The sequence below is a fragment of the Myxine glutinosa genome, chromosome 3 (assembly GCF_964187855.1).
Source record: "Myxine glutinosa chromosome 3, kmMyxGlut1.1, whole genome shotgun sequence".
Classification (NCBI taxonomy): Eukaryota; Metazoa; Chordata; class Myxini; order Myxiniformes; family Myxinidae; genus Myxine; species Myxine glutinosa.
Genome location: NC_136263.1, coordinates 9,380,359 through 9,397,523, shown reverse-complemented (window position 1 = coordinate 9,397,523; position 17,165 = coordinate 9,380,359).

Here is a 17,165-nt window from a genome sequence, read left to right as displayed (position 1 = left end):
AAAAGTGGTTTCCTGCACCAACATAAGTGCGAAAAGTGGTTTTTCAACACTAACACAAGTGCAAAAAGTGGTTTTTCAACACTAACACAAGTGCGAAAAGTGGTTTTTCAACACTAAGACAAGTGCGAAAAGTGTTTTTTCCACACTAATACAAGTGCAAAAGTGGTTTCCTGCACCAACACAAGTGCGAAAGTGGTTTTTCAACAATAACACAAGTGCGAAAAGTGGTTTTTCAACACTAACACAAGTGCGAAAAGTGTTTTTTCCACACTAATACAAGTGCAAAAGTGGTTTTTCAACAATAACACAAGTGCGAAAAGTGGTTTTTCAACACTAACACAAGTGCGAAAAGTGTTTTTTCCACACTAATACAAGTGCAAAAGTGGTTTCCTGCACCAACATAAGTGCGAAAAGTGGTTTTTCAACACTAACACAAGTGCAAAAAGTGGTTTTTCCTCACTAATACAAGTGAAAAAGTGGTTTCCTGCACCAACACAAGTGCGAAAAGTGTTTTTTCAACACTAACACAAGTGCGAAAAGTGGTTTTTCAACACTAACACAAGTGCGAAAAGTGGTTTTTCAACACTATCACAAGTGCAAAAAGTGATTTTTCCACACTAATACAAGTGCAAAAGTGGTTTCCTGCACCAACACAAGTGCGAAAAGTGGTTTTTCAACACTAACACAAGTGCGAAAAGTGGTTTTTCAACACTAACACAATTGCGAAAAGTGGTTTTTCAACACTATCACAAGTGCAAAAAGTGTTTTTTCCACACTAATACAAGTGCAAAAGTGGTTTCCTGCACCAACACAAGTGCGAAAAGTGGTTTTTCAACACTAACACAAGTGCGAAAAGTGTTTTTTCCATACTAATACAAGTGCAAAAGTGGTTTCCTGCACCAACACAAGTGCGAAAAGTGGTTTTTCAAGACTAACTCAAGTGCGAAAAGTGGTTTTTCAACACTAACACAAGTGCGAAAAGTGGTTTTTCAACACTAACACAAGTGCGAAAAGTGTTTTTTCCACACTAATACAAGTGCAAAAGTGGTTTCCTGCACCAACACAAGTGCGAAAAGTGGTTTTTCAACACTAACACAAGTGCGAAAAGTGTTTTTCAACACTAACACAAGTGCAAAAAGTGTTTTTTCCACACTAATACAAGTGCAAAAGTGGTTTCCTGCACCAACACAAGTGCGAAAAGTGGTTTTTCAACACTAACACAAGTGCGAAAAGTGGTTTTTCAACACTAACACAAGTGCGAAAAGTGGTTTTTCAACACTATCACAAGTGCAAAAAGTGTTTTTTCCACACTAATACAAGTGCAAAAGTGGTTTCCTGCACCAACACAAGTGCGAAAAGTGGTTTTTCAACACTAACACAAGTGCGAAAAGTGGTTTTTCAACACTAACACAAGTGCGAAAAGTGGTTTTTCAACACTAAAACAAGTGCGAAAAGTATTTTTTCGACACTAATACAAGTGCAAAAGTGGTTTCCTGCACCAACACAAGTGCGAAAAGTGGTTTTTCCACACTAATACAAGTGCAAAAGTGGTTTTTCAACAATAACACAAGTGCGAAAAGTGGTTTTTCAACACTAACACAAGTGCGGAAAGTGTTTTTTCCACACTAATACAAGTGCAAAAGTGGTTTCCTGCACCAACATAAGTGCGAAAAGTGGTTTTTCAACACTAACACAAGTGCGAAAAGTGTTTTTTCCACACTAATACAAGTGAAAAAGTGGTTTCCTGCACCAACACAAGTGCGAAAAGTGGTTTTTCAACACTAACACAAGTGCGAAAAGTGGTTTTTCAACACTAACACAAGTGCGAAAAGTGGTTTTTCAACACTAACACAAGTGCGAAAAGTGGTTTTTCCAACACTAACACAAGTGCGGAAAGTGTTTTTTCCACACTAATACAAGTGCAAAAGTGGTTTCCTGCACCAACATAAGTGCGAAAAGTGGTTTTTCAACACTATCACAAGTGCAAAAAGTGTTTTTTCCACACTAATACAAGTGCAAAAGTGGTTTCCTGCACCAACATAAGTGCGAAAAGTGGTTTTTCAACACTAACACAAGTGCAAAAAGTGGTTTTTCAACACTAACACAAGTGCGAAAAGTGGTTTTTCAACACTAACACAAGTGCGAAAAGTGGTTTTTCCACACTAATACAAGTGCAAAAGTGGTTTCCTGCACCAACACAAGTGCGAAAAGTGGTTTTTCAACAATAACACAAGTGCGAAAGTGGTTTTTCAACACTAACACAAGTGCGAAAAGTGTTTTTTCCACACTAATACAAGTGCAAAAGTGGTTTTTCAACAATAACACAAGTGCGAAAAGTGGTTTTTCAACACTAACACAAGTGCGAAAAGTGTTTTTTCCACACTAATACAAGTGCAAAAGTGGTTTCCTGCACCAACATAAGTGCGAAAAGTGGTTTTTCAACACTATCACAAGTGCAAAAAGTGTTTTTTCCACACTAATACAAGTGCAAAAGTGGTTTCCTGCACCAACATAAGTGCGAAAAGTGGTTTTTCAACACTAACACAAGTGCAAAAAGTGGTTTTTCAACACTAACACAAGTGCGAAAAGTGGTTTTTCAACACTAACACAAGTGCGAAAAGTGGTTTTTCCACACTAATACAAGTGCAAAAGTGGTTTCCTGCACCAACACAAGTGCGAAAAGTGGTTTTTCAACAATAACACAAGTGCGAAAAGTGGTTTTTCAACACTAACACAAGTGCGAAAAGTGTTTTTTCCACACTAATACAAGTGCAAAAGTGGTTTTTCAACAATAACACAAGTGCGAAAAGTGGTTTTTCAACACTAACACAAGTGCGAAAAGTGTTTTTTCCACACTAATACAAGTGCAAAAGTGGTTTCCTGCACCAACATAAGTGCGAAAAGTGGTTTTTCAACACTAACACAAGTGCAAAAAGTGGTTTTTCCTCACTAATACAAGTGAAAAAGTGGTTTCCTGCACCAACACAAGTGCGAAAAGTGGTTTTTCAACACTAACACAAGTGCGAAAAGTGGTTTTTCAACACTAACACAAGTGCGAAAAGTGGTTTTTCAACACTATCACAAGTGCAAAAAGTGATTTTTCCACACTAATACAAGTGCAAAAGTGGTTTCCTGCACCAACACAAGTGCGAAAAGTGGTTTTTCAACACTAACACAAGTGCGAAAAGTGGTTTTTCAACACTAACACAAGTGCGAAAAGTGGTTTTTCAACACTATCACAAGTGCAAAAAGTGTTTTTTCCACACTAATACAAGTGCAAAAGTGGTTTCCTGCACCAACACAAGTGCGAAAAGTGGTTTTTCAACACTAACACAAGTGCGAAAAGTGTTTTTTCCATACTAATACAAGTGCAAAAGTGGTTTCCTGCACCAACACAAGTGCGAAAAGTGGTTTTTCAACACTAACATAAGTGCGAAAAGTGGTTTTTCAACACTATCAAAAGTGCAAAAAGTATTTTTTCCACACTAATACAAGTGCAAAAGTGGTTTCCTGCACCAACATAAGTGCGAAAAGTGGTTTTTCAACACTAACACAAGTGAAAAAAGTGTGTTTTCCACACTAATACAAGTGCAAAAGTGGTTTCCTGCACCAACACAAGTGCAAAAAGTGGTTTTTCAACACTAACACAAGTGCGAAAAGTGGTTTTTCAACACTAACACAAGTGCGAAAAGTGTTTTTTCCACACTAATACAAGTGCAAAAGTGGTTTCCTGCACCAACACAAGTGCGAAAAGTGGTTTTTCAACACTAACACAAGTGCGAAAAGTGGTTTTTCAACACTAACACAAGTGCGAAAAGTGGTTTTTCAACACTAACACAAGTGCGAAAAGTGTTTTTTCCACACTAATACAAGTGCAAAAGTGGTTTCCTGCACCAACACAAGTGCGAGGAGTGGTTTTTCAACACTAACACAAGTGCGAAAAGTGGTTTTTCAACACTAACACAAGTGCGAAAAGTGTTTTTCCACACTAATACAAGTGCAAAAGTGGTGTCCTGCACCAACACAAGTGCGAAAAGTGGTTTTTCAACACTAACACAAGTGCGAAAAGTGGTTTTTCAACACTAACACAAGTGTGAAAAGTGGTTTTTCAACAATAACACAAGTGCGAAAAGTATTTTTTCCACACTAATACAAGTGCAAAAGTGGTTTCCTGCACCAACACAAGTGCGAAAAGTGGTTTTTCAACACTAACTCAAGTGCGAAAAGTGGTTTTTCAACACTAACACAAGTGCGAAAAGTGGTTTTTCAACACTATCACAAGTGCAAAAAGTGTTTTTTCCACACTAATACAAGTGCAAAAGTGGTTTCCTGCACCAACACAAGTGCGAAAAGTGGTTTTTCAACACTAACACAAGTGCGAAAAGTGGTTTTTCAACACTAACACAAGTGCGAAAAGTGGTTTTTCAACACTAACACAAGTGCGAAAAGTGGTTTTTCAACACTAACACAAGTGCGAAAAGTGTTTTTTCCACACTAATACAAGTGCAAAAGTGGTTTCCTGCACCAACACAAGTGCGAAAAGTGGTTTTTCAACACTAACACAAGTGCAAAAAGTGGTTTTTCAACACTAACACAAGTGCTAAAAGTGGTTTTTCAACACTATCACAAGTGCAAAAAGTGTTTTTTCCACACTAATACAAGTGCAAAAGTGGTTTCCTGCACCAACACAAGTGCGAAAAGTGGTTTTTAAACACTAACACAAGTGCGAAAAGTGGTTTTTCAACACTAACACAAGGGCGAAAAGTGGTTTTTCAACACTATCACAAGTGCAAAAAGTGTTTTTTCCACACTAATACAAGTGCAAAAGTGGTTTCCTGCACCAACATAAGTGCGAAAAGTGGTTTTTCAACACTAACACAAGTGCAAAAAGTGGTTTTTCAACACTAACACAAGTGCGAAAAGTGGTTTTTCAACACTAAGACAAGTGCGAAAAGTGTTTTTTCCACACTAATACAAGTGCAAAAGTGGTTTCCTGCACCAACACAAGTGCGAAAAGTGGTTTTTCAACAATAACACAAGTGCGAAAAGTGGTTTTTCAACACTAACACAAGTGCGAAAAGTGTTTTTTCCACACTAATACAAGTGCAAAAGTGGTTTTTCAACAATAACACAAGTGCGAAAAGTGGTTTTTCAACACTAACACAAGTGCGAAAAGTGTTTTTTCCACACTAATACAAGTGCAAAAGTGGTTTCCTGCACCAACATAAGTGCGAAAAGTGGTTTTTCAACACTAACACAAGTGCAAAAAGTGGTTTTTCCTCACTAATACAAGTGAAAAAGTGGTTTCCTGCACCAACACAAGTGCGAAAAGTGTTTTTTCAACACTAACACAAGTGCGAAAAGTGGTTTTTCAACACTAACACAAGTGCGAAAAGTGGTTTTTCAACACTATCACAAGTGCAAAAAGTGATTTTTCCACACTAATACAAGTGCAAAAGTGGTTTCCTGCACCAACACAAGTGCGAAAAGTGGTTTTTCAACACTAACACAAGTGCGAAAAGTGGTTTTTCAACACTAACACAATTGCGAAAAGTGGTTTTTCAACACTATCACAAGTGCAAAAAGTGTTTTTTCCACACTAATACAAGTGCAAAAGTGGTTTCCTGCACCAACACAAGTGCGAAAAGTGGTTTTTCAACACTAACACAAGTGCGAAAAGTGTTTTTTCCATACTAATACAAGTGCAAAAGTGGTTTCCTGCACCAACACAAGTGCGAAAAGTGGTTTTTCAAGACTAACTCAAGTGCGAAAAGTGGTTTTTCAACACTAACACAAGTGCGAAAAGTGGTTTTTCAACACTAACACAAGTGCGAAAAGTGTTTTTTCCACACTAATACAAGTGCAAAAGTGGTTTCCTGCACCAACACAAGTGCGAAAAGTGGTTTTTCAACACTAACACAAGTGCGAAAAGTGTTTTTCAACACTAACACAAGTGCAAAAAGTGTTTTTTCCACACTAATACAAGTGCAAAAGTGGTTTCCTGCACCAACACAAGTGCGAAAAGTGGTTTTTCAACACTAACACAAGTGCGAAAAGTGGTTTTTCAACACTAACACAAGTGCGAAAAGTGGTTTTTCAACACTATCACAAGTGCAAAAAGTGTTTTTTCCACACTAATACAAGTGCAAAAGTGGTTTCCTGCACCAACACAAGTGCGAAAAGTGGTTTTTCAACACTAACACAAGTGCGAAAAGTGGTTTTTCAACACTAACACAAGTGCGAAAAGTGGTTTTTCAACACTAAAACAAGTGCGAAAAGTATTTTTTCGACACTAATACAAGTGCAAAAGTGGTTTCCTGCACCAACACAAGTGCGAAAAGTGGTTTTTCAACACTAACACAAGTGCGAAAAGTGTTTTTTCAACACTAACACAAGTGCGAAAAGTGGTTTTTCAACACTAACAGAAGTGCGAAAAGTGTTTTTTCCACACTAATACAAGTGCAAAAGTGGTTTCCTGCACCAACACAAGTGCGAAAAGTGGTTTTTCAACACTAACACAAGTGCGAAAAGTGGTTTTTCAACACTAACACAAGGGCGAAAAGTGGTTTTTCAACACTATCACAAGTGCAAAAAGTGTTTTTTCCACACTAATACAAGTGCAAAAGTGGTTTCCTGCACCAACATAAGTGCGAAAAGTGGTTTTTCAACACTAACACAAGTGCAAAAAGTGGTTTTTCAACACTAACACAAGTGCGAAAAGTGGTTTTTCAACACTAAGACAAGTGCGAAAAGTGTTTTTTCCACACTAATACAAGTGCAAAAGTGGTTTCCTGCACCAACACAAGTGCGAAAAGTGGTTTTTCAACAATAACACAAGTGCGAAAAGTGGTTTTTCAACACTAACACAAGTGCGAAAAGTGTTTTTTCCACACTAATACAAGTGCAAAAGTGGTTTCCTGCACCAACATAAGTGCGAAAAGTGGTTTTTCAACACTAACACAAGTGCGAAAAGTGGTTTTTCAACACTAACACAAGTGCGAAAAGTGGTTTTTCAACACTATCACAAGTGCAAAAAGTGTTTTTTCCACACTAATACAAGTGCAAAAGTGGTTTCCTGCACCAACACAAGTGCGAAAAGTGGTTTTTCAACACTAACACAAGTGCGAAAAGTGTTTTTTCCACACTAATACAAGTGCAAAAGTGGTTTCCTGCACCAACACAAGTGCGAAAAGTGGTTTTTCAACACTAACACAAGTGCGAAAAGTGGTTTTTCAACACTAACACAAGTGCAAAAGGAGGTTTTTCAACACAATCACAAGTGCAAAAAGTGTTTTTTCCACACTTATACAAGTGCAAAAGTGGTTTCCTGCACCAACACAAGTGCGAAAAGTGGTTTTTCAACACTAACACAAGTGCGAAAAGTGGTTTTTCAACACTAACACAAGTGCGAAAAGTGGTTTTTCAACACTAACACAAGTGCGAAAAGTGTTTTTTCCACACTAATACAAGTGCAAAAGTGGTTTCCTGCACCAACACAAGTGCAAAAAGTGGTTTTTCAACACTAACACAAGTGCGAAAAGTGGTGTTTCAACACTAACACAAGTGTGAAAAGTGTTTTTTCCACACTAATACAAGTGCAAAAGTGGTTTCCTGCACCAACACAAGTGCGAAAAGTGGTTTTTCAACACTAACATAAGTGCGAAAAGTGGTTTTTCAACACTATCACAAGTGCAAAAAGTGTTTTTTCCACACTAATACAATTGCAAAAGTGGTTTCCTGCACCAACACAAGTGCGAAAAGTGGTTTTTCAACACTAACACAAGTGCGAAAAGTGGTTTTTCAACACTATCACAAGTGCAAAAAGTGTTTTTTCCACACTAATACAAGTGCAAAAGTGGTTTCCTGCACCAACACAAGTGCGAAAAGTGGTTTTTCAACACTAACACAAGTGCAAAAAGTGGTTTTTCAACACTAACACAAGTGCGAAAAGTGGTTTTTCAACACTATCACAAGTGCAAAAAGTGTTTTTTCCACACTAATACAAGTGCAAAAATGGTTTCCTGCACCAACACAAGTGTGAAAAGTGGTTTTTCAACACTAACACAAGTGCGAAAAGTGGTTTTTCAACACTAACACAAGTGCGAAAAGTGTTTTTTCCACACTAATACAAGTGCAAAAGTGGTTTCCTGCACCAACACAAGTGCGAAAAGTGGTTTTTCAACACTAACTCAAGTGCGAAAAGTGGTTTTTCAACACTAACACAAGTGCGAAAAGTGGTTTTTCAACACTAACACAAGTGCGAAAAGTGTTTTTTCGAAACTAATACAAGTGCAAAAGTGGTTTCCTGCACCAACACAAGTGCGAAAAGTGGTTTTTCAACACTCACACAAGTGCGAAAAGTGTTTTTCAACACTAACACAAGTGCAAAAAGTGTTTTTTCCACACTAATACAAGTGCAAAAGTGGTTTCCTGCACCAACACAAGTGCGAAAAGTGGTTTTTCAACACTAACACAAGTGCGAAAAGTGGTTTTTCAACACTAACACAAGTGCGAAAAGTGGTTTTTCAACACTATCACAAGTGCAAAAAGTGTTTTTTCCACACTAATACAAGTGCAAAAGTGGTTTCCTGCACCAACACAAGTGCGAAAAGTGGGTTTTTCAACACTAACGCAAGTGCGAAAAGTGGTTTTTCAACACTAAGACAAGTGCGAAAAGTGTTTTTTCCACACTAATACAAGTGCAAAAGTGGTTTCCTGCACCAACACAAGTGCGAAAAGTGGTTTTTCAACACTAACACAAGTGCGAAAAGTGGTTTTTCAACACTAACACAAGTGCGAAAAGTGTTTTTTCCACACTAATGCAAGTGCAAAAGTGGTTTCCTGCACCAACACAAGTGCGAAAAGTGGTTTTTCAACACTAACACAAGTGCGAAAAGTGGTTTTTCAACACTAACACAAGTGCGAAAAGTGGTTTTTCAACACTAACACAAGTGCGAAAAGTGTTTTTTCCACACTAATACAAGTGCAAAAGTGGTTTCCTGCACCAACACAAGTGCGAAAAGTGGTTTTTCAACACTAACATAAGTGCGAAAAGTGGTTTTTCAACACTATCAAAAGTGCAAAAAGTGTTTTTTCCACACTAATACAAGTGCAAAAGTGGTTTCCTGCACCAACATAAGTGCGAAAAGTGGTTTTTCAACACTAACACAAGTGAAAAAAGTGTGTTTTCCACACTAATACAAGTGCAAAAGTGGTTTCCTGCACCAACACAAGTGCAAAAAGTGGTTTTTCAACACTAACACAAGTGCGAAAAGTGGTTTTTCAACACTAACACAAGTGCGAAAAGTGTTTTTCCACACTAATACAAGTGCAAAAGTGGTTTCCTGCACCAACACAAGTGCGAAAAGTGGTTTTTCAACACTAACACAAGTGCGAAAAGTGGTTTTTCAACACTAACACAAGTGCGAAAAGTGGTTTTTCAACACTAACACAAGTGCGAAAAGTGTTTTTTCCACACTAATACAAGTGCAAAAGTGGTTTCCTGCACCAACACAAGTGCGAAAAGTGGTTTTTCAACACTAACATAAGTGCGAAAAGTGGTTTTTCAACACTATCAAAAGTGCAAAAAGTGTTTTTTCCACACTAATACAAGTGCAAAAGTGGTTTCCTGCACCAACACAAGTGCAAAAAGTGGTTTTTCAACACTAACACAAGTGCGAAAAGTGGTTTTTCAACACTATCACAAGTGCAAAAAGTGTTTTTTCCACACTAATACAAGTGCAAAAGTGGTTTCCTGCACCAACACAAGTGCGAAAAGTGGTTTTTCAACACTAACACAAGTGCGAAAAGTGGTTTTTCAACACTAACACAAGTGCGAAAAGTGGTTTTTCAACACTATCACAAGTGCAAAAAGTGTTTTTTCCACACTAATACAAGTGCAAAAATGGTTTCCTGCACCAACACAAGTGCGAAAAGTGGTTTTTCAACACTAACACAAGTGCGAAAAGTGGTTTTTCAACACTAACACAAGTGCGAAAAGTGTTTTTTCCACACTAATACAAGTGCAAAAGTGGTTTCCTGCACCAACACAAGTGCGAAAAGTGGTTTTTCAACACTAACTCAAGTGCGAAAAGTGGTTTTTCAACACTAACACAAGTGCGAAAAGTGGTTTTTCAACACTAACACAAGTGCGAAAAGTGTTTTTTCCAAACTAATACAAGTGCAAAAGTGGTTTCCTGCACCAACACAAGTGCGAAAAGTGGTTTTTCAACACTCACACAAGTGCGAAAAGTGTTTTTCAACACTAACACAAGTGCAAAAAGTGTTTTTTCCACACTAATACAAGTGCAAAAGTGGTTTCCTGCACCAACACAAGTGCGAAAAGTGGTTTTTCAACACTAACACAAGTGCGAAAAGTGGTTTTTCAACACTAACACAAGTGCAAAAAGTGGTTTTTCAACACTATCACAAGTGCAAAAAGTGTTTTTTCCACACTAATACAAGTGCAAAAGTGGTTTCCTGCACCAACACAAGTGCGAAAAGTGGGTTTTTCAACACTAACACAAGTGCGAAAAGTGGTTTTTCAACACTAACACAAGTGCGAAAAGTGGTTTTTCAATACTAACACAAGTGCGAAAAGTGTTTTTTCCACACTAATACAAGTGAAAAAGTGGTTTCCTGCACCAACACAAGTGCGAAAAGTGGTTTTTCAACACTAACACAAGTGCGAAAAGTGGTTTTTCAACACTAACACAAGTGCGAAAAGTGGTTTTTCAACACTATCACAAGTGCAAAAAGTGTTTTTTCCACACTAATACAAGTGCAAAAGTGGTTTCCTGCACCAACACAAGTGCGAAAAGTGGTTTTTCAACACTAACACAAGTGCGAAAAGTGGTTTTTCAACACTAACACAAGTGCGAAAAGTGGTTTTTCAACACTAACACAAGTGCGAAAAGTGTTTTTTCCACACTAATACAAGTGCAAAAGTGGTTTCCTGCACCAACACAAGTGCGAAAAGTGATTTTTCAACACTAACTCAAGTGCGAAAAGTGGTTTTTCAACACTAACACAAGTGCGAAAAGTGGTTTTTCAACACTAACACAAGTGCGAAAAGTGTTTTTTCCACACTAATACAAGTGCAAAAGTGGTTTCCTGCACCAACACAAGTGCGAAAAGTGGTTTTTCAACACTAACACAAGTGCGAAAAGTGGTTTTTCAACACTAACACAAGTGCGAAAAGTGGTTTTTCAACACTAACACAAGTGCAAAAAGTGTTTTTTCCACACTAATACAAGTGCAAAAGTGGTTTCCTGCACCAACACAAGTGCGAAAAGTGATTTTTCAACACTAACACAAGTGCAAAAAGTGGTTTTTCAACACTAACAGAAGTGCGAAAAGTGGTTTTTCCACAATAATACAAGTGCAAAAGTGGTTTCCTGCACCAACACAAGTGCGAGCAGTGGTTTTTCAACACTAACATAAGTGCGAAAAGTGGTTTTTCAACACTATCAAAAGTGCAAAAAGTGTTTTTTCCACACTAATACAAGTGCAAAAGTGGTTTCCTGCACCAACACAAGTGCAAAAAGTGGTTTTTCAACACTAACACAAGTGCGAAAAGTGGTTTTTCAACACTATCACAAGTGCAAAAAGTGTTTTTTCCACACTAATACAAGTGCAAAAGTGGTTTCCTGCACCAACACAAGTGCGAAAAGTGGTTTTTCAACACTAACACAAGTGCGAAAAGTGGTTTTTCAACACTAACACAAGTGCGAAAAGTGGTTTTTCAACACTATCACAAGTGCAAAAAGTGTTTTTTCCACACTAATACAAGTGCAAAAATGGTTTCCTGCACCAACACAAGTGCGAAAAGTGGTTTTTCAACACTAACACAAGTGCGAAAAGTGGTTTTTCAACACTAACACAAGTGCGAAAAGTGTTTTTTCCACACTAATACAAGTGCAAAAGTGGTTTCCTGCACCAACACAAGTGCGAAAAGTGGTTTTTCAACACTAACTCAAGTGCGAAAAGTGGTTTTTCAACACTAACACAAGTGCGAAAAGTGGTTTTTCAACACTAACACAAGTGCGAAAAGTGTTTTTTCCAAACGAATACAAGTGCAAAAGTGGTTTCCTGCACCAACACAAGTGCGAAAAGTGGTTTTTCAACACTCACACAAGTGCGAAAAGTGTTTTTCAACACTAACACAAGTGCAAAAAGTGTTTTTTCCACACTAATACAAGTGCAAAAGTGGTTTCCTGCACCAACACAAGTGCGAAAAGTGGTTTTTCAACACTAACACAAGTGCGAAAAGTGGTTTTTCAACACTAACACAAGTGTGAAAAGTGGTTTTTCAACACTATCACAAGTGCAAAAAGTGTTTTTTCCACACTAATACAAGTGTAAAAGTGGTTTCCTGCACCAACACAAGTGCGAAAAGTGGGTTTTTCAACACTAACACAAGTGCGAAAAGTGGTTTTTCAACACTAACACAAGTGCGAAAAGTGGTTTTTCAACACTAACACAAGTGCGAAAAGTGTTTTTTCCACACTAATACAAGTGAAAAAGTGGTTTCCTGCACCAACACAAGTGCGAAAAGTGGTTTTTCAACACTAACACAAGTGCGAAAAGTGGTTTTTCAACACTAACACAAGTGCGAAAAGTGGTTTTTCAACACTATCACAAGTGCAAAAAGTGTTTTTGCCACACTAATACAAGTGCAAAAGTGGTTTCCTGCACCAACACAAGTGCGAAAAGTGGTTTTTCAACACTAACACAAGTGCGAAAAGTGGTTTTTCAACACTAACACAAGTGCGAAAAGTGGTTTTTCAACACTAACACAAGTGCGAAAAGTGTTTTTTCCACACTAATACAAGTGCAAAAGTGGTTTCCTGCACCAACACAAGTGCGAAAAGTGGTTTTTCAACACTAACTCAAGTGCGAAAAGTGGTTTTTCAACACTAACACAAGTGCGAAAAGTGGTTTTTCAACACTAACACAAGTGCGAAAAGTGTTTTTTCCACACTAATACAAGTGCAAAAGTGGTTTCCTGCACCAACACAAGTGCGAAATGTGGTTTTTCAACACTAACACAAGTGCGAAAAGTGGTTTTTCAACACTAACACAAGTGCGAAAAGTGGTTTTTCAACACTAACACAAGTGCAAAAAGTGTTTTTTCCACACTAATACAAGTGCAAAAGTGGTTTCCTGCACCAACACAAGTGCGAAAAGTGATTTTTCAACACTAACACAAGTGCAAAAAGTGGTTTTTCAACACTAACAGAAGTGCGAAAAGTGGTTTTTCAACACTAACACAAGTGTGAAAAGTGTTTTTTCCACACTAATAGAAGTGCAAAAGTGGTTTCCTGCACCAACACAAGTGCGAAAAGTGGTTTTTCAACACTAACACAAGTGCGAAAAGTGGTTTTTCAACACTAACACAAGTGCGAAAAGTGGTTTTTCAACACTAACACAAGTGCGAAAAGTGTTTTTCCACACTAATACAAGTGCAAAAGTGGTTTCCTGCACCAACACAAGTGCGAAAAGTGGTTTTTCAACACTAACACAAGTGCGAAAAGTGGTTTTTCAACACTAACACAAGTGTGAAAAGTGGTTTTTCAACAATAACACAAGTGCGAAAAGTATTTTTTCCACACTAATACAAGTGCAAAAGTGGTTTCCTGCACCAACACAAGTGCGAAAAGTGGTTTTTCAACACTAACTCAAGTGCGAAAAGTGGTTTTTCAACACTAACACAGGTGCGAAAAGTGGTTTTTCAACACTAACACAAGTGCGAAAAGTGGTTTTTCAACACTAACACAAGTGCGAAAAGTGTTTTTTCCACACTAATACAAGTGCAAAAGTGGTTTCCTGCACCAACACAAGTGCGAAAAGTGGTTTTTCAACACTAACACAAGTGCAAAAAGTGGTTTTTCAACACTAACACAAGTGCTAAAAGTGGTTTTTCAACACTATCACAAGTGCAAAAAGTGTTTTTTCCACACTAATACAAGTGCAAAAGTGGTTTCCTGCACCAACACAAGTGCGAAAAGTGGTTTTTCAACACTAACACAAGTGCGAAAAGTGGTTTTTCAACACTAACACAAGGGCGAAAAGTGGTTTTTCAACACTATCACAAGTGCAAAAAGTGTTTTTTCCACACTAATACAAGTGCAAAAGTGGTTTCCTGCACCAACATAAGTGAGAAAAGTGGTTTTTCAACACTAACACAAGTGCAAAAAGTGGTTTTTCAACACTAACACAAGTGCGAAAAGTGGTTTTTCAACACTAAGACAAGTGCGAAAAGTGTTTTTTCCACACTAATACAAGTGCAAAAGTGGTTTCCTGCACCAACACAAGTGCGAAAAGTGGTTTTTCAACAATAACACAAGTGCGAAAAGTGGTTTTTCAACACTAACACAAGTGCGAAAAGTGTTTTTTCCACACTAATACAAGTGCAAAAGTGGTTTCCTGCACCAACATAAGTGCGAAAAGTGGTTTTTCAACACTAACACAAGTGCAAAAAGTGGTTTTTCCACACTAATACAAGCGAAAAAGTGGTTTCCTGCACCAACACAAGTGCGAAAAGTGGTTTTTCAACACTAACACAAGTGCGAAAAGTGGTTTTTCAACACTAACACAAGTGCGAAAAGTGGTTTTTCAACACTATCACAAGTGCAAAAAGTGATTTTTCCACACTAATACAAGTGCAAAAGTGGTTTCCTGCACCAACACAAGTGCGAAAAGTGGTTTTTCAACACTAACACAAGTGCGAAAAGTGGTTTTTCAACACTAACACAAGTGCGAAAAGTGGTTTTTCAACACTATCACAAGTGCAAAAAGTGTTTTTTCCACACTAATACAAGTGCAAAAGTGGTTTCCTGCACCAACACAAGTGCGAAAAGTGGTTTTTCAACACTAACACAAGTGCGAAAAGTGTTTTTTCCATACTAATACAAGTGCAAAAGTGGTTTCCTGCACCAACACAAGTGCGAAAAGTGGTTTTTCAAGACTAACTCAAGTGCGAAAAGTGGTTTTTCAACACTAACACAAGGGCGAAAAGTGGTTTTTCAACACTAACACAAGTGCGAAAAGTGTTTTTTCCACACTAATACAAGTGCAAAAGTGGTTTCCTGCACCAACACAAGTGCGAAAAGTGGTTTTTCAACACTAACACAAGTGCGAAAAGTGTTTTTCAACACTAACACAAGTGCAAAAAGTGTTTTTTCCACACTAATACAAGTGCAAAAGTGGTTTCCTGCACCAACACAAGTGTGAAAAGTGGTTTTTCAACACTAACACAAGTGCGAAAAGTGGTTTTTCAACACTAACACAAGTGCGAAAAGTGGTTTTTCAACACTATCACAAGTGCAAAAAGTGTTTTTTCCACACGAATACAAGTGCAAAAGTGGTTTCCTGCACCAACACAAGTGCGAAAAGTGGTTTTTCAACACTAACACAAGTGCGAAAAGTGGTTTTTCAACACTAACACAAGTGCGAAAAGTGGTTTTTCAACACTAACACAAGTGCGAAAAGTATTTTTTCGACACTAATACAAGTGCAAAAGTGGTTTCCTGCACCAACACAAGTGCGAAAAGTGGTTTTTCAACACTAACACAAGTGCGAAAAGTGGTTTTTCAACACTAACACAAGTGCGAAAAGTGGTTTTTCAACACTAACAGAAGTGCGAAAAGTGTTTTTTCCACACTAATACAAGTGCAAAAGTGGTTTCCTGCACCAACACAAGTGCGAAAAGTGGTTTTTCAACACTAACACAAGTGCGAAAAGTGGTTTTTCAACACTAACACAAGGGCGAAAAGTGGTTTTTCAACACTATCACAAGTGCAAAAAGTGTTTTTTCCACACTAATACAAGTGCAAAAGTGGTTTCCTGCACCAACATAAGTGCGAAAAGTGGTTTTTCAACACTAACACAAGTTCAAAAAGTGGTTTTTCAACACTAACACAAGTGCGAAAAGTGTTTTTCAACACTAACACAAGTGCAAAAAGTGTTTTTTCCACACTAATACAAGTGCAAAAGTGGTTTCCTGCACCAACACAAGTGCGAAAAGTGGTTTTTCAACACTAACACAAGTGCGAAAAGTGGTTTTTCAACACTAACACAAGTGTGAAAAGTGGTTTTTCAACACTATCACAAGTGCAAAAAGTGTTTTTTCCACACTAATACAAGTGTAAAAGTGGTTTCCTGCACCAACACAAGTGCGAAAAGTGGGTTTTTCAACACTAACACAAGTGCGAAAAGTGGTTTTTCAACACTAACACAAGTGCGAAAAGTGGTTTTTCAACACTAACACAAGTGCGAAAAGTGTTTTTTCCACACTAATACAAGTGAAAAAGTGGTTTCCTGCACCAACACAAGTGCGAAAAGTGGTTTTTCAACACTAACACAAGTGCGAAAAGTGGTTTTTCAACACTAACACAAGTGCGAAAAGTGGTTTTTCAACACTATCACAAGTGCAAAAAGTGTTTTTGCCACACTAATACAAGTGCAAAAGTGGTTTCCTGCACCAACACAAGTGCGAAAAGTGGTTTTTCAACACTAACACAAGTGCGAAAAGTGGTTTTTCAACACTAACACAAGTGCGAAAAGTGGTTTTTCAACACTAACACAAGTGCGAAAAGTGTTTTTTCCACACTAATACAAGTGCAAAAGTGGTTTCCTGCACCAACACAAGTGCGAAAAGTGGTTTTTCAACACTAACTCAAGTGCGAAAAGTGGTTTTTCAACACTAACACAAGTGCGAAAAGTGGTTTTTCAACACTAACACAAGTGCGAAAAGTGTTTTTTCCACACTAATACAAGTGCAAAAGTGGTTTCCTGCACCAACACAAGTGCGAAATGTGGTTTTTCAACACTAACACAAGTGCGAAAAGTGGTTTTTCAACACTAACACAAGTGCGAAAAGTGGTTTTTCAACACTAACACAAGTGCAAAAAGTGTTTTTTCCACACTAATACAAGTGCAAAAGTGGTTTCCTGCACCAACACAAGTGCGAAAAGTGATTTTTCAACACTAACACAAGTGCAAAAAGTGGTTTTTCAACACTAACAGAAGTGCGAAAAGTGGTTTTTCAACACTAACACAAGTGTGAAAAGTGTTTTTTCCACACTAATAGAAGTGCAAAAGTGGTTTCCTGCACCAACACAAGTGCGAAAAGTGGTTTTTCAACACTAACACAAGTGCGAAAA